Here is a 17,284-nt window from a genome sequence, read left to right as displayed (position 1 = left end):
TATTACCACCCTATATTTAAAATAGGTTTTTATAGATGGGCCTTTGATCAAGGAATAATTTCAAGCTCAGTATTATCAGCGCTTCATTCCCTAGGGAACCTACTTTTCATGCTTTACCCAAAATACACAAAAACCAATCCCCTGGCTGAGCTATAATTTCTGACAGGGGTAGCCTACCGAAAATGCAAATAAAGTTATTGATTCCCATTTGAGGCCCTTTGTATTCAATCTTCCAATCCGTTGTTAAGGATACTATTCATTTTTTACAAACTATTAAAGATTTGGTTATTCCTGAGTAACAATCAATGTGAAAGCTCTCTATAGTTCTATCTCGTATGAGAAAGACCTCTAGGTTTTAGGACAGTTTTTGCAACAAGGAGGGCAACCGGAGAACACCATTTGAACAACTTTAATCTTGAACTTCGAAAATTTGTGCTTGCTTACAAAGTTTTTTATTTGGTGGCTCCCACTTTCTCAGGGTCCACGTAACAATGGGGACTTATTGTGCCACGTTCCTATGCCAATTTGTACCTGAGGGAGTGGGAGCATGACTTCCTCCTGGGTGATGGGCCATCTATGTACATGTGCCACATTCTTACGGGGCACAGGTACATAGATGACATATTTATCACCCGGGATGGTTCTAAGATTGAGCTACAAAATGGGCTATTCCATATGAATTCCAACTAATATAACTCAAAGTTCTGCCATCCTGAGCACAATACTTTCATTGACACCAAAATACGACTGGGGATGTCTTGACATCTTGAAAGTACTCTTGTCAGGACCTGGACTCTTGTCTGAACCTGCTACCTTTGCTGTATTTGGTGATGTATCTTCTTGCTCTGCCACCTGCAATGCTAGACTGCTCCCTGCACAATTCCTTGAATGATCCTGCCTCGAACCTGGTTTCTCTTGAATTTTTTAACCCTTTGCTCCTCCCATGACCTTCCTCATTCAAACCATGTTTCTGTATTTCCTGTTTTCCAGATTATTGTGCTCTCTTAAGCCAATACAGTATTTCGCTCTTGTCACTCCTGTTGCTGTTCCTATCTTCGCTACCACTCATTACTGACCTTTGGTTTGTTGCTTGACTACGCTTCTGCTTGATCCTTACCTGCTGTATCTGCTACTGGACCCTGGCTTCCTTCCAGCCTTGTGGGGCCATCCTGAAGACGGTGACCTGGTAGTAACAAGCAGCAAAATACATCTCCACCATCAGGAGCTCTGGTGAACACCATCCTGCAGGTGAATAGTTCCATCCTAAACCTTTAACCATTTCAATACTGGGCACTTTTACCCCCTTCCTGCTTAGGCCAATTTTCAGTGCTGTCACACTTTGACAATTGCGCGGTCATGTAACACTGTACCCATATGACATTTTTATCATTTTTTTTTCACAAATAGAGCTTTCTTTTGGTGGTATTTAACTGCTTGCCGCCCGCCCACCGTCAAATGAGGGAGGGGCATTGCGACTTTCGTCCTGGACGACGTCATATGACATCGTCCCAGAACGCCGCGGCCATGTTGCTAGGACATGGAGCGACCCCGATGTCTTTAAAGAGCCACGGCTGCAGCTCTTTAACCATGTGATCGACTGTGTCACGTGTAAACACCGAGATGCCAGTAATCGGCTCTCATCGCCTCACACTGACAGAGTGTGTGGTGAGGAGAGCCAATCAGCGGCATCTCCTCGCAGTGGACATCCAGACATGTAATCAGGGCACCGACCATCAGTGCCCTAATTACAATACACCACCACCAGTGCCAGCAATCAGTACCCACCAGTGCCAGCAATCAGTGCCGACAAGTGCCAGAAATCAGTGCCCACAAGTGCCACCAATCAGTGCCCATTAGTGATGCCAGTCAGTGCTGGCTATCAGTGCTGCCTATCAGTGCTGCCCATCAATGCCCATCATTGCTGCCCATCAACACCTATCAGTGCCACCCATCAATTCCCATCAGTGCCCACCAGTGCCACCCATCAGTGCCGTCTATCAGCGCCACCTATCAGTGCCCGTAAGTGCAGCATATTAGTGCCTCCTCATCAATGTCACCTAATCAGTGTCCATAAGTGCCACCTCATCAGTGCCCTTCAGTGTAGCCCATCAGTGTCCATCAGTGCCGCCTCATCAGTGAACATTAGTGAAGGAAGAAAATGAATCATTTACAAAATTTACTGACAGAAACTAAGAAAAACTTTATTTTATATATTTACGGTCTTTTTGTTTTGTAAAAAATAAAAAAACCAACAGTGATTAAATACCACCAAAAGAAAGTTCAATTGTGTGAAGAAAATTATACAAAATTTCACATGCTTACAGTGTAGCATGACCGCGCAATTGTCATTCAAAGTGCAACAGCGCTGAAAGCTGAAAATTGGCCTGGGCAGGAAACGTGTTGGCTTTTTTTTAGACTGCTGTTCACATGCAATAATAAAACAGTGTCTTAGCTGACTTTCATAGCACCAGCCTTTCTCCTTTTTTGCATGGACTATATGGCTGAGTGCTGTGTTCTTGAGGCCCACCAGGCATTGCACAGGAGGTAGTAGCTTGGGTGCACCTGTTCTACTATGGATTCCCAGCAGGGTTAATGACTGGAGTTGTCTAAGCTGAAAGTGTCTGTTACACTATCTTTCACACTACCAAAAGCCAACACTAACAATCCCCCCCCACATACAGACAGGAGAGGAGAGAGGGCTCGATCTGCTCCTCTTCCTTCCGCCCCTACCCCTCTGTGTCTGCCCACACTCCATTTCCCGGCGCTGTGCCTCAGAAAAGGAAAGTGGGGGAACGGACATTTGAAGTCCAGCAGCCTCAGATACATCTGGATGAGAGGTGCTGACTTCCAAGGGCTGAGTGAGCTCACCATCCATTCCTGTCTGTGACTGAAGTCTCCCCCCTTCTCTCTCCTGCCTCTGAGTGAGTACACTAAGGTAAATCAGGGTTCTCAGAGCAACCCTTACTTCAGAGCTCCCCTTTACACCAGAGGCCACAGTGTTCCCCCTTACATCAGAGTCCTCGCCGTGCATCAGAGTTCTCAGTGTTCCCTCTTAAATCAGGGTTCCCAGAGCATCCCTTATGTTAGAGTCCCCAGAGTTCTCCCTTACATCAGAGTCTGCAGAGTCCCCCCTTACAAAAGGGGAACTCTGTGGATTCAGATGTAAAAGAGGAACTCTGTGGATTCTGATGTAAAAGGGGACTCTTGTGATTAACTTCATATAAGAAATGTTATTTAATTGCCAAATATATGTAGCAAGGTCCCCAGCCTCCTTCAGTCCAATGAGGACCTCCAGGGCCAGAGACAGCTGACATCCTTCTGTATGTGGTGGGTTGTGAGGCATAGTGGGTGCAAGGTGGATAAAGTTATTGGGCGCCAGACACTTCTTGAATGCAAAAGAGATGTTTATTTCTCTTACATACTTCTATGGGGGAGAGAGGGTTAGGGCCAGGACACCCTTCAGTAGTTGCAAGTTCAATTAGAAGATTCCGGGACTTTAATAGGAAGACAGCAGGGGAAAGGCCTCCAGCAAGACGCCACATCTGCATGTGCAGGGATGCTGTGTTCTATGACAACAGTCTTTAACAGTTCCTAACACAAAGCGTAACAGTTCCTTCACTTTCACTGCAACTTATCCTGGTAGTTGTTCAGCACACTGAGCTCCCGGTCTCTCACTCAGTGGCGTCACTAGGGTTGGTGTCACCCAGTGCGGAAAAAAATTGGTGTCAACTATAGTCCACCCTCAGTACAGGCCCCCCTCCCTCATTACAGACCCCCTCCCTCAGTACAGAACCCCCTCCATTAAGTACAGACCCCCCTCCATTAAGTACAGACCCCCCTCTCTCAGTATAGACCCCCCCACTAAGTACAGATCCCCCTCCCTCATTACAGACCCCCTCCATCAGTATAGACCCCCCTCAGTGAAGACCCCACTCCTCCATCAATGAAAACCCCCCTCCATCAGTGAAGACACCCCCTCCATCAGTGCAGACACCCCTCCTCCATCAGTGCAGACACCCCTCCTCCATCAGTGCAGACCCCCCTCAGTGCAGACCCCCCTCCATCAGTGCAAACCCTCCTCCAACAGTGCCAACCCCCCTCAGTGCAGACCCCCCCTGCATCATTGCAAACCCCCCTGAATGCAGACCCCCCTCCATCAGTGCAGACCCTCCTCCAACAGTGCCAACCCCCCTCAGTGCAGACCCCCATGCATCATTGCAAACCCCCCTCAGTGCAGACACCCCCCTGCATCAGTGCAGACCCCCCTCCATCAGTGCAGACCCCCTCCATCAGTGCAACCCCCCCTCAGTGCAGACCCCCCTCCATCAGTGCAAACCCTCCTCCAACAGTGCCAACCCCCCTCAGTGCAGACCCCCCCTGCATCATTGCAAACCCCCCTGAATGCAGACCCCCCTCCATCAGTGCAGACCCTCCTCCAACAGTGCCAACCCCCCTCAGTGCAGACCCCCATGCATCATTGCAAACCCCCCTCAGTGCAGACACCCCCCTGCATCAGTGCAGACCCCCCTCCATCAGTGCAGACCCCCTCCATCAGTGCAACCCCCCCTCAGGGCAGACCCCCCTACATTAGTGCAGACCCCCCCTCCATCAGTGCAAACCCCCCTCCATCAGTGCCAACCCCCCTCAGTGCAGACCCCCCTGCATCAGTGTAAACATTAAAATTTACAGACGTCAGAACAGCGCGGAATACAGCAGTGTATCCCTTGGACTCCCTCCTCCCTGAATCCCCCTCAGTGCAGACCCCCCTGCATCAGTGCAGACCCCCCTCCATCAGTGCAAACCCCTCTCAGTGCAGACATCCCCCCTGCATCAATGCAGACAACCCTCCATCAGTGCAGACCCCCCTCCATCAGTGCAAACTCCCCTCCATCAGTGCAAACTCCCCTCAGGGCAGACCCCCCCTCCATCAGTGCAAACCCCCCTCCATCAGTGCCAACCCCCCTCAGTGCAGACCCCCCTTGCATCAGTGCAGACACCCCCTCCCTCCTCCTCCATCAGTGCAAACATTAAAATTTACAGACCTCAGAACAGCACGGAATACAGCAGTGTATCCCTTGGACTCCCTCCTCCCTGAATCCCCCTCAGTGCAGACCCCCCTGCATCAGTGCAGACCCCCCTCCATCAGTGCAAACCCCCCTCAGTGCAGACATCCCCCCTGCATCAGTGCAGACACCCCTCCATCAGTGCAAACTCCTCTCAGGGCGGACCCCCCCTCCATCAGTGCAAACCCCCCTCCATCAGTGCCAACCCCCCTCAGTGCAGACCCCCCCTTGCATCAGTGCAGACACCCCCTCCCTCCTCCTCCATCAGTGCAAACATTAAAATTTACAGACCTCAGAACAGCGCGGGATACAGCAGTGTATCCCTTGGACTCCCTCCTCCCTGAATCCCTTGAGCACCTCCAATTTTGACGGTCGTATTTTCCTCAAACATCACCCCCACCTCTCTGCTGGGTCCCTAGCTTGGCACTCACAGATACTTCTCAAGCTTCACCCCACTGCCCTGCTCGGTCCCTGGCTTGGTAACACAGGGCTGCTCTGTAAGCATCACCTCCACTAGCTGGGTCCCTGACTTGATCACCGCCTAAGGTTTCCCATTTCTCCACCGTGCCCATTCGGTAAGAATACTGCTCCGGTACTTGCTTCAGCTACTTACTGTGGTCCCTGGTAATAAGATGGTCCCTTAGTGGCGACAGCTTCCCCTCTACCACCAACCACGACAGGTTCTTTAGCCGGCAGAACCGTCAACTCTGGTTGGACTGCAAGCCGCAGTCTCAACCCTGCGCTGCTCTCTTGCTTCTGGATAGGCCCTCAGGCAGCCTAGCAGCCAGATGCCCCCAGGATAGGCCCAATACCTGGCCTAGCAGCCCGGGGCAATAGGACGCAGGTCCACCCAGACAGCCGTCCAGGTGGCACAGAACACAGATCACCTGAATCCACCCAAATTTATAGGTTCTCCCAGCAGGCCAAGGGATACAAGAAAACCCCTGCCCATTGGCTGAGATACCCCATATACCCATAACCTGACCTTGGGTTACCCTTCTCGTACCTAGTACCGCCAAGTACCCGGCCACCTAGTGGTAGAAGAGAAAAGTGCAACAAGGCCAAACTTAGCATGAAAAGTCCAAGTTCAGAAAAACTGGAATCATCCTGAAACAGGTTTATCACAGCTGGTTTTGCTTGTTTAAAAGAAGCTCCTCTCTCATTTCCTCCTGCCCCAAACAAGGCCCTCGCCTCGGTTAGCTGGTCGCCGTGGGCTTGCATCCTTGACAGTTATGAATGGTGGTTATGGGTGGGGTTGGTGGTTCCAATCAGTAGAAGTGACCATAGCAGAGTACCTAGTATGAGGAGAACACGGGAATGGTTAATTAGAGAAGGGAAAATTATAAAATAATAGGAGGGAAATATCTGAGCATTGGACTATTACTCATCATATTTACTCAGAATTGTTCATCTAGATTACAGGCAGATGTTGGGCAGCTTTATATCATTCTGATACAAGAAGCCAGATGATACGCTGTGATAGTATTAGACTTTCCATGTCATCCGACCATCCACTGACCACAAGTGACTCCACAAAACCTTCCTTACTTTAATATATTATAGAGAAAGAAATATACATTAAAAGCCTCAACTTCTTCTTAACGACTGGACACTGCCCTCCATTGAAACCCTGATGGTGACCCCAGGCCCCTACCGTCTAACCATCTGGAGAGCGCTTCAACTGCATCATTATTTGCAGTCTTTGCCAAATCCTCAAGGTGTCAGTCGCAATCTAACAACTTTTGAGGAGTACTGCTCCGACGGAGGAACCTTACCCCAGGTTCTCTCTAAAACCTACAATTTATTGATTACTCCTTCCGAACAGCCAGAGTTATCCTGCCTGAAACATTGGGAAACAGACCTACGCCAAATTTTCAAAGCCTGGCAGCGCCAAAACATAATTAGGTTTTCCCTAAAATCATCCATCTGTACAAAAATTCAGGAAACAAATGACAAGATTCTGATGAGATGGTACTTCTTTACTACTACATACATTTTACCCCACAATCACTTTGGAGATGTCAGGAGGGAAGAGGAACGTTGCTCCATATATTTTGGTCCTGCCCCTAAACTCAACCACTTCTGGACGGAAGTCCGGAGAATTACTCAGAAGTTTGCTGATTATCCCTGACGATCTGACTTTTTTCTTATTACATGTTTCGAAAATTCCAGAAAAAATGTATAAAAAAATCAATTATACGTCACTAGTTGAATGTCGCCAAAGCCTGTTTCCCTTTGAACTAGAAAAATTTGCTACCACCCACTATCAGTTGCTGGCTCCATGAAGTGGAGGATATCAACAAAATGGAAGACTTGATTCTTACGGCGCAAAATAAACAAGAGAAATATTAAAAAAGCTGGAGATTGTGGAATATGTTTGTCCTTTCTGATGAAGGGAGCACTTTTTAGCTCCTTATTCATCTGTTGAGAGGACTCTTTCTGAAATTCTGAGCTCGATGGAACCTTTGCACCACCTTAGTACCCCACCCGTTTTTGCCTTCTGTTTCTTCTATTTTCCAGCTCTTCTATTTCCTCTTTCATTTCTTGTTTTACTATTAAATTAACTGGGAGTAGGAGGCTCCAACCCTTTCGTAATAAAGCTTACCTCTTAGTCCTTCAACAAAAAACAAATGCTCTACAATGATTCCTTGACATATATGTTTTTTCCATTTTCTTTTCCTTTTACAATATTGCATCCTGTAGCTGGAGGATCGGTATACATTATATGTTTTATGATGGAACTAAAATGCTGATAATGTGATTTCTTGGATCTGCCTGTTCCTTTTGTTCAATAAATAAAATATTTGCAAAAAAAAAAAAAATCCTCAACTTCATTCTCATCAGTGCCGCTCAATAGGCACACATCCACTACTATACATGTAATCAGGGCAGCCATCAGAAATTTTTGGGCCCCTTACACACTTTTAGGCCCCCCCCCCAGCCTGACCACCAATATTCCCCAGGGCTTTCCCATGGGCCATGCCATCATCCTCCTGATTGGTACTGTCCAATAAGCACACATCCACTACTACAAATACTATATTATCCATGATGTCATAACTCCCCCCCCCCAAACAGTGCTGCCCAATGGATACACATCCAATACTATATACCAGCCATGACATCATCGTCCTCCTGATTGGTCCTGTCCAATAGGCACACATCCACCACTACTACAAATACTATATTATCCAAGACATCATAACCCCCCCCCAAACAGTGCTGCCCAATGGGTACACATCCAATACTATGCACCAGCCATGACAGCATCATCTTCCTGACCAGTGCCACACAATGGGCACATATCCCATACCATGTATACAATATCAGGTGTGACATCATCCTTCTGATCTGTGCCACCCTATAGACATACATCCTCACTTGGTGTATCCTGAACACTCTGGAGGTATATTGTCAATGGTGCAGACTGGGAGAGGTTATAAATTCTGGAGTAACCTTGGGAAGCTGATCTTCCCCCAGGGAAGGAATGCAGTTGTATGTTTTACCCTCCTTGGTTTGCTTCCATGGAGAGGGTGCCCATGTGCTTGGAAAGAAGTCTGATATTGAGGCCTAGAGTACTGTGCAAGGAGATAGAAGCACTATGGAGGAATGTCAGATTAATTGGGGAACTGGGGAAGTGGGCAGAATTTTGGTCCTCAAATGAAATATGGTCACCCCAAGTAATCGGTAGCTGAAACATCTTTTACTTTGCACCCAGGAGCTGAATTCACCAGAAGGCTAGGTTGGCTTGAAGGTCCTCTATCTGTGGAGGCTGTAAGTACTTTTTGTCACCCCTCTGGAGCCTGCCACATCCATGGTTGTCCTGTTCCCTAACCCTTCCCCCAGGATTTGGAAATAGAGGTTATAAATTCTTTGATTGCTCTGAAAAGCGACTCCCAACCCATCTGAATACACATCACACCACTACTGCCAAGGGTGTTACCCTGAGATGAAATTCTAGCCCACCCTTCCTCTGAGGTCCCTAGACAGCCTTTGGGGGTCAGGGGTGCTACATGTTGATACAAGGTGCCCTGTTTACAATGATGCTAAAGTATCTGTTCAAACTTGTTGTGTTTGCACTGTTCAGGGCAAGGCTGCCAAATGCAGGATACGCCAATAATCGCCTTGTCCCCTATCAGGCCAATGTACTGTGGTGGTGAGCTCTGTAAAAAAAAGATGGCACACACTACTGTTTTGAGAGCAGTGTGGTGCGTCCACCACTCCACACAGTGCTGTGGCCAGTAATACTTAATAAAATGTTGCATATGACATTTCCATATACAGTACCTCACAAAAGTAAGTACACCCCTCACATTTTTGTAAATACTTTATTAGATCTTTTCATGTGACAACACTGAAGAAATGACACTTTGCTACAATGTAGATTAATGAGAGTACAGCTTGTATAACAGTGTAAATTTGCTGTCCTCTCAAAATAACTCAACACACAGCCATTAATGCCTAAACCGCTGGCAACAAAAGTGAGTACACCCCTAAGTGAAAATGTCCATATTGTGCCCAATTAGCCATTTTCCCTCCCCGGTGTCATGTGACTCATTAGTGTTACAAGGTCTCAGGTGTGAATGGGGAGCAGGGGTGTTAAAGTTGATGTTATCGCTCTCACTCTCTCATACTGGTCACTGGAAGTTCAACATGGCACCTCATGGCAAATAACTCTCTCAGGATCTAAAAAAAAGAATTGTTGCTCTACATAAAGATGACCTAGGCTATAAGAAGATTGCCAAGACCCTGAAACTGAGCTGCAGCATGGTGGCCAAGACCATTCAGCGGTTTAACAGGACAGGTTCCACTCAGAACAGGCCTCGCCATGGTCCACCGAAGAAGTTGAGGTCACATGCTCTGAGTCATATCCAGAGGTTGTCTTTGGGAAATAGATGTATGAGTGCTGCCAGTATTGCTGCAGAGGTTGAAGGGGTGGGCCGCACACTGCATCAAATTGGTCTGCATGGCTGTTATCCCAGAAGGAAGCCTCTTCTAAAGATGATGCACAGGAAAGCCTGGAAATAGTTTACTGAAGACAAGCAGACTAAGGACATGGATTACTGGAACCATGTCCTGTGGTCTGATGAGACCAAGATAAACTTATTTGGTTCAGATGGTGACAAGCGTGTGTGGTGGCAACCAGGTGAGGAGTACAAAGACAAGTGTGTCTTGCCTACAGTCAAGCATGGTGGTGGGAGTGTCATGGTCTGGGGTTGCATAAGTACTGCCAGTACTGGAGGGCTACAGTTCATTGAGGGAACCATGAATGCCAACATGTACTGTGACATACTGAAGCAGAGCATGATCCCCTCCCTTCAGAGACTGGGCTGCAGGGCAGTATTCCAACATAATGACCCCAAACACACATCCAAGATTACCACTGCCTTACTAAAGAAGCTGAGGGTAAAGGTGATGAACTGGCCAAGCATGTCTCCAGACCTAAACCCTATTGAGCATCTGTGGGGACATCCTCAAACGGAAGATGGAAGAGTGCAAGGTCTCTAACATCCACCAGCTTCGTGATGTGGTCATGGAGGAGTGGAAGAGAACTCCAGTGGTAACCTGTGAAGCTCTGGTGAATTCCATACCCAAGAGGGTTAAGGCAGTGCTGGAAAATAATGGTGGCCACACAAACTATTGACACTTTGGGCCCAATTTGGACATTTTCACTTAGGGGTGTACTCACTTTTGTTGCCAGCGGTTTAGACAATAATGGCTGTGTGTTGAGTCATTTTGAAGGGACAGCAAATTTACACTGTTATACAAGCTGTACACGCACTACTTTACATTGTAGCAAAGTGTCATTTCTTCAGTGTTGTCACATGAAAAGATAGAAGAAAAGATTTACAAAAATGTGAGGGGTGTACTCACTTTTGTAAGATACAAGAAACAAGAAAAGTAAACATTGCAATAAACTGGAATTAAAGCATTAAGGCTGTTCCTCTCAGTGACCGTGTATTCTGGTGTGTACAAGATCTGAATACAAAGGCATTCCAAAGTAATTTACAAATGAATGAAAAGCCTTTTTTTATGTGAAACTAAAAATAAATAATCAACAAAAGACATTAAAAAAAGTTTAAATATTTGTAGTTGGTAAAAAATGAGTAAAAAAATATAAGTTAAGGGGGAAAACATGAAGGTGGGGTTAGTTAGAAACGGTAGGGGTAAACTAAGGGTTCATAAGAGCAAAGTCAAAGCCAAATCAAATCAGGTTATCAGGTTGCCATATCTTATGAACGAAGTTTAAAGTAGTTGTAAAGTCAGAAGTTACATTCTGTGCATTAAGATAAAAAGCCTTCTGTGTGCAGCAGCCTCCCCAGCACCCCATAATACTTACCTGAGCCCCATCTCTGTCCAGCGATGTCCACGAGTGTGTCGGCCCTCCAAGACTCTCCGTCATGATTGGCCGAGACACAGCAGTGGCACCATTGGCTTTGATTGTCAATCAAAGTCAGTCAGCCAATCAGGAGAGAGAGGGGGCAGGGCCGCAGCTAAGTGCCTGAATGGATACAGGGAGCTGTGACTTGGCTCGGGTGCCCCCATAGGAAGCTGCTTACTGTGGGGGCACTCCACAGGAGGGAGGGGCCAGGAGCACCAAAGAGGGAGCCGAGAAGAGGAGGAACCCGGGCTGCTCTGTGCAAATCCACTGCAACAGAGACGGTAAGTATAACATGTTTATTATTTTTATAGGAAAAAAAACTAGACTTTACAATGAAAGAGTGGATACAAAAGTAATAACATTACCCTTTATTTATCTAATGTCTGATCAATGTTTATAAACAATGTTACTTTGCATCTATCTATCTCCTGTCTGATCAATGTTTATAAACAATGTTACTTTGTATCTCTGTATCTCCTGTCTGATCAATGTTTATAAACAATGTTACTTTGTATCTCTCTATCTCCTGTCTGATCAATGTTTATAAACAATGTTACTTTGTATCTCTCTATCTCCTGTCTGATTAATGTTTATAAACAATGTTACTTTGTATCTCTCTATCTCCTGTCTGATCAATGTTTATAAACAATGTTACTTTGTATCTCTCTATCTCCTGTCTGATCAATGTTTATAAACAATGTTACTTTGTTTCTCTCTATCTCCCGTCTGATCAATGTTTATAAACAATGTTACTTTCTATCTCTCTATCTCCCATCTAATCAATGTTTATAAACAATGTTACTTTCTATCTCTCTATCTCCCATCTATTCAATGTTTATAAACAATGTTACTTTGTTTCTCTCTATCTCCCGTCTGATCAATGTTTATAAACAATGTGCTCAGTCTGAGGCTGTGGAACTCTGTGTAAGTGGAACTGGTATAAGTGATGAGTTAAAAACCAGAGCTAGAGTGAGCAAGTCTTGCTTTTTGTTTGCTGGGTTGCATTTTTGGGGCTTTTCCTTTTAGTTTTTCAATCACCTTTTTCTGTCACTTTTTAAATAGCTTTTTTTTTTTTCATCTCTGGTTCCTTCAGGCTATCAATTAAGGGGGGTGGTTAATTGCTCACAGGTGCCTATATAACAGTGTGTAGGACTCATTCTGAGCGTGCTCAGTCTGAGGCTGTGGAACTCTGTGTAAGTGGAACTGGTTTAAGTGGTGAGTTAAAAACCAGAGTTAGAGTGAACAAGTCTTGCTTTTTGTTTACTGGGTTGCATTTTTGAGGCTTTTCCTTTTAGTTTTTCAATCACCTTTTTCCCCCCTCACCTTCCAGGACAGCTACTTGAGAGATGATCAGCTCCGCCCTCTACAGGAAACACAAATCAGATTTGGGGTTCCCTATTTCTAAGGGTTACTTGCCTTTGAAAATGCTGGCAACTCCCTTCTTTTCGCCAGCGCTGCTGTGTGGAACTGTGTCCTCCCAAATGCTTCATTCCGGTGTACCAAGATGGTGTCAGGAGGACTTCACATGACGCACTTCCGGACGCCGAGTTCTCATAAGGAGCATGGTGTGGAGACACTGAGAACATGCTGCAGGGGAATGGCCTGCTAAAAACGCCATTCTAGGCGCAGTTTTTGCGGTATAGCAGCAGTCTTCTCGGCGACCGTTCTCCGCTTGCTTCATGGAGCTTGAGGACAGGTCTGAGGATGGAACATCCGCTCGTATTGAACCAGCGGCAGCATCTGGGTCCCATACTGCCCCCAAGGTAAGCCCTGGTCTGTGGATAGCTGCAGCAAGGGACTTCTTTTGTATGGATCCTTTTTTCATGGCCCTTGTTTCTGCTCTCTTCTAGGCCAAACCAGTGAAGAAGAAATGTGGGAACTGTAGAGCCAGGCTCTCTGATAGTTACAAAAAGCTATTTTGTGAGGATTGTATCCCACCCAGAGCTAGTTCAGAGTCTTCCTCCTTTAAGGAGTTAATGACTTCTATGAAGGAGGGAGTGGATTCTTTTCTGTCACTGAATTACAGGGTTGCTAGTATAGGCCCTTCCTCCTCTAGACCCATAGCTCAAGATCCTTCAACTTCTGCCAAGTCCCTTCCCTTATTAGTATCTGAGACTATTAGTTCACGCAATGCCTCTGATCTGGAGGAAGGTGAGAATTCAGTATCTTCATCTGATGAAAAATCAGCATCAGAGGAGGATACAGGTAGCTCATCCAAGTATCTTTTTCCAGTGGAGGATATTGATGAACAATGTTACTTTGTATCTCTCTATCTCCTGTCTGATCAATGCAATTTATACCTCAGAGCAGATTGAGATAACACAGCATGCTCAATCCGTGCAGGATAAAATATATAGGGGTCTTCAGGGACGGAAATCTAGAACCTTTCCGGTACATCAGTCTCTTAGAGACATGATTCTATCTGAATGGAAAGAACCTGAAAAAAGGTTGTTCCAATCCAGAGGACACAAAAGATTTCCTTTTCAGCCTGACTTTGAGGAGGTTTTCTTTAAGTGTCCTAGATTAGATGCCCTTATGTCGCAGGTGTCCAAAAGAACAGATCTTTCTTTTGAGGATTCTGGGGTCCTTAAGGATCAAATGGATAGGAAGGCCGACTCATTGCTGCATAAGGCCTGGGATGCTTCAGCTATTTCTTTAGGCCCAGCGGTAGCATCTACCTGTGTGGCCAGAAATTTAGATGTATGGGTACAGCGTCTAGATGATCTTCTGGCATCTGACACCCCCAAGGAAGAGATTAAAGAATCTCTCCCACTCATTGCCAAGTCAGTCGCCTTCCTAGCTGATGCAGCAGCAGATTCAGTGAAATCCGCAGCTAGGGCTTCTGCTCTCATTAATTCAGCTGGGCGAGCTATCTGGCTTAAATCTTGGGAGGGTGACCTTACCTCCAAGAATAAGCTCTGTGGCATTCCTTTCGAAGGTAAACTGTTGTTTGGTTCTTCCTTAGAAGAAGTCTTATCTCGTTCCTCTGAGAAAGGTAAACAATTCCCTTCTTCCCAAAGGAATAAGCCCCAGAATAAGAGTCCTTTTCGTGGCTTCCAAAACAAGGCTAATTTTAAAGCCAACAGGCTAAAAAGAAATGGTCCTTTAACAAAGACAAACTTAAAGGGGGAACTCCCTTTGCTCCTTCAGCCCCTTCCAAGAGTACTCAGTGACGCCAGGTTAGGGGGAAGATTGTGCCATTTCATCAAGGAATGGGCAGAAATTTCCACCAATTCCTTCATCCTTCAAACTCTGTTAAAGGGTTACAGATTGGAGTTCAAAAATCTCCCCCCCAGAGGTTTTTTCTTACCCACCTGCTGAGAGACCAAGAGAGACGGCAAGCCATGTTGAATTTGATCTCTGTGTGGGAAACAGAGGGAGTTATTTCTCCTGTCCCAGAAGATCAGAAGTTCCGGGGATTTTATTCTCACGTCTTTCTGGTCAAGAAAGCTTCCGGCGGCTTTCGTATGGTCATAAATTTAAGCGTCCTGAACCAATACATAGTTTACAGACGTTTCCGCATGGAGAACATTTATTCAGTAAGAAATCTGTTGTTACCAGAGGTCTTCAGGGTGACCCTGGACCTTCAGGACGCTTATCTTCATGTACCAATCTGCCAGAGCCACCGAAGGTTCCTCAGGTTTGCAGTGCTCTGGGAAACGAGTCGTCTCATTGGCAGTTCAATGCCCTTCCTTTTGGTCTCTCGGCAGCACCAAGGATTTTCACAAAAATCATGGCCGAAGTCATGGCCTTTTTTTGGATTCAAGGTGTATCAATCGTCCCATATCTAGACGATTTTTTGATTTTTTTCTCAGGGCAAGGAGTCCCTTATTCAGTACCTACAGTTGGTTTTGCGGACCTTTCAAAAATTAGGGTGGAAGGTCAACCAACAGAAATCTTGCCTAGTACCCTCACAGAGCATACTTTTCCTGGGTTATCTAATAGACTCTGTTGCCCTAAAGATTTTTCTCCCCGAAGAGAAAATTGTGAAAATTCTTCTCTCTGTGCAGGCCTTCAAACTGCTCCCTCAGACCTCCCTTCGGCGAATCATGCAATTGCTGGGACTTATGACTGCAGCCATTCCAGGGGTGCCTTGGACTCAATTGCACTCCAGACCCCTTCAGGCTTTTCTTTTGCTCCATTGGGATCGCAGGAAAAATTCTCTGGATCAACTGGTAAAACTACCAGAAGGGAATTTTCAAGATCTCGCCTGGTGGAAGCAGCGAGAACATCTGCAGAGGGGGAAGGATTGGGCACAACATTGCCGGGTCAAAATTACCACAGACGCCAGTCTGTGGGGTTGGGGTGCTCACTCACAGGATTGGCGGGCTCAAGGAGCCTGGTTGCCAGAGGAAGCAGGTTACTCCTCGAATTTCAGAGAACTTCTGGCTGTGAGGAAAAGACGTATGTCTCTGGGAGAGAGGGTCTATTCAAAGGACCTTTTAATATTTTCAGACAATGCCACAACAGTGGCGTACTTGAACAAACAAGGGGGCACTCGCTCTAAATCACTTCTGTCATTACGCAGCAGATTCTGTCCTGGGCAGAGATCTATGTCTCTTCAGTAAGGGCAGTTCACATCAAGGGGTCAGAAAATGTCCTGGCGGACTTTCTGAGCAGGGTGAGCATCAGTTCCAGCGGTTGGGAACTACATCAAGGCACGTTCCAGGAGGTGGTGCTAAAATGGGGTCTCCCCACAGTGGATCTTTTTGCCTCCAGTCTCAACAAGAAACTACCGGCGTTCTTCTCTCTGGAGAGAGAAACAGGGTCCTTGGGGACGGATGCACTGTCCTTCCCTTGGGACTTCAGCCTGGCCTATGCCTTCCCTCCTTTTCCCCTTTTGCCCCTAGTGATTCGGAAGATTATTCAGGACAGAGCAGAAGTCGTTCTGATTGCCCCCTGGTGGCCCAGAAGGAGTTGGTTCTCCTCTCTGAAGGCCCTATCTGTGTATCCTCCCTGGCCCCTTCCAGTTCGGAAGGATCTACTCCATCAGGGACCAGTATTGCATCCAAACCCTCAGACCTTCCATTTGATGGCCTGGAGGCTGAGCGGCAAATCCTACAGTTAAGTGGATGTTCAGAGAGGGTTATTCATACTTTCCTGGACAGCCGTAAACTGGTCACAAGAAGAATCTATGGGAAAGTTTGGAAAGCTTTTATTTCCTGGCAAAGGAAATTTGGTTTAGATTCTTTTTCCACTCCCTGCATTTTAGATTTTCTGCAGGAGGGAGTGGAAAAGGGGCTCTCTGTCAACACCCTTAGGGTTCAGGTTGCTGCCCTATCTTTATTTTCAGAGAGAAGACTAGCGGTAGATCCCTTAGTCAGGAGGTTCCTTTTAGCCAGATCTAGGCATACTCCCAGGATCCTCAAACATGTTCCCCTCTGGGATCTGTCATTGGTATTAAATGCACTAACAAGGGCTCCTTTTGAGACTTTGCATGAGGCTTCCCTGAAAATGATTTCTTTGAAGTTGTCCTTCTTTTTGGCTATTACGTCAGGACGAAGGATTTCTGATCTAGAGTCCTTTTCCTGTAAAGATCCCTTCCTGAGCATTTTAGAGGATAGGGTGGTGATTAATCCCGATCCACTCTATCTACCCAAAGTTTCTTCCAACTTTCATAGGTCCCTAGTTTCTGCACCTCTCCCAAAAATGCGGAAGAGGAAAGGTTTGGTCTTTTAGACGTAAAGAGATGTCTTCTACTTTATCTAGAAAAGACCAGTGGGTTTAGGAGTTCCTCCCAACTGTTAGTTTTGTTCAGTGGCCCCAAGAAGGGGTCCAAAGCATCTAAAAGTTCTATTGCTAGGTGGATTAGGGGAGCTATCTGTGAGGCATATAAAGC

Source organism: Aquarana catesbeiana, linkage group LG01 (assembly GCF_042186555.1).
Source record: "Aquarana catesbeiana isolate 2022-GZ linkage group LG01, ASM4218655v1, whole genome shotgun sequence".
NCBI lineage: Eukaryota > Metazoa > Chordata > Amphibia > Anura > Ranidae > Aquarana > Aquarana catesbeiana.
The sequence above is the reverse complement of the archived record's forward strand: the minus strand, read 5'-3'. Positions refer to the sequence as shown.